Genomic DNA, 1,767 nt, shown 5'->3' with positions numbered 1-1,767 from the left:
AGAATGGTGTGAATCCCGGAGGCAGAGCTTGCAGGAAGCGAGATTGCGCCACTGCACTCCAGCCTGGGCAACAGAGCAGACTCCGTCTCCAAAAAAAAAAAAAAAAAGAAAGAAAGTTGCTGAAAAATCAACTCATAAAAGGCAGATTAACTGGAGAAAAGGTAGACAAGTTTTATTGACCTGTACCCTGGGGGAGAACAACAGAATAAATACCTATCCCTCAACAGAGTTCAGAAGCTTATACATTATTTATTTTATTTTTTGAGACAGAGTTGCGTCGTTGTTGCCCACGTTGGAGTGCAGTGGTGCCATCTCGGCTCACTGCAACCTCTGCCTCCCAGGTTCCAGCGATTCACCCGCCTCAGCCTCCCGAGTTAGCTGGGATTACAGGTGCCCACCACCACGCCTGGCTAATTTTTTATTTTTAGCAGAGACAGGGTTTCACTACGTTGGCCTGGCTGGTCTGGAACTCCTGACCTCAGGTGATCTGCCTGCCTCCCAAAGTGCTGGGATTACAGGCGTGAGCCACTGCACCCAGCGAAACTATCATGAGGTTACAAAAGAATGAGGGCTTAGAACCCCAGCAAAACAGGTTATGGGACTGGGGAGAAGAGGAATTTTGTTGAGGGGTAATAAAGGATCACTGGAGATGGAATGGATCCTGGAATGGAGATTATGTTGTAAACAGTTCTCTTTAGAATTTGAATGATTCGCCGGGCGCGGTGGCTCACGCCTGTAATCCCAGCACTTTGGGAGGCCGAGGCAGGCGGATCACGAGGTCAGGAGATGGAGACCATCCTGGCTAACACTGAAACCCTGTCTCTACTAAAAATACAAAAACTTAGCCGGGTGCTGTGGCGGGTGCCTGTAGTCCCTGCTACTCGGGAGGCTGAGGCAGGAGAATGGCGTGAACTCGGGAGGCGGAGCTTGCAGTGAGCTGAGATCGCGCTACTGCACTCCAGCCGGGGCTACAGAGCGAGACTCCGTCTCCAAAAAAAAAAAAAAAAAAAAAGATTTTGAATGATTCTGAGACTGTCTTTATCTTGCGAAAGGATTTGTTCAGGTGTGGTTACATTCTTAGTTTTACAAGGAGGGGGAAAATTGTTATTTTTGGTGGGTCCCAAGTTTTAGGCAGATGAAGGAACTTCATCCTGGCTTTGGGAGATTTGCTGTGTATGGGCGAGGCCAGAGAGACTATGATGCTTCTTCAGTCCAGCATGTCAAAATGCCGTATTTTCGGGTACTGGTTTCTAAGCCCCAACGCCACTTTTCCATTATTATAGAAAATGCTGCAGACTGGGCTTGGTGACTCATGCCTGCAATCCCAGCACTTTGGGAGGCCGAGGAGGGTTGATTACCTGAGGTCAGGAGTTCACGGCTGGCCAACATGTTGAAACCCCATCTTTACTAAAAACACAAAATACAAAAGTTAGCATGCATGGTGGTGCCACACCTGTAATCCCAGCTACTTGGGTGGCTGACGCAGGAGAATCGTTAGAACCTAGGAAGCGGAGGTTGCAGTGAGCCGAGATTGTGTCATTATGGATCAATCGAGACTTATTATGGATCAATCGAGTAAGTCTCCTTCAGCATTAGAGAAAAAAAGATAGAAAGTAGAGGAGAATATATTACCTACAGAATTGTTTTTTAAAACATCTCCTTAAATGTACACTTATGTGTACAGGGTTGTGATATAAAATACATTTCTTCACTCTGGGTGTGGGCAAAACAAGTTGGGAAAATACTCCTTCAGTCCCCCCATCTGTA

Source organism: Mandrillus leucophaeus, unplaced genomic scaffold (assembly GCF_000951045.1).
Source record: "Mandrillus leucophaeus isolate KB7577 unplaced genomic scaffold, Mleu.le_1.0 Scaffold323, whole genome shotgun sequence".
NCBI lineage: Eukaryota > Metazoa > Chordata > Mammalia > Primates > Cercopithecidae > Mandrillus > Mandrillus leucophaeus.
This window is presented reverse-complemented; position numbering follows the sequence as displayed.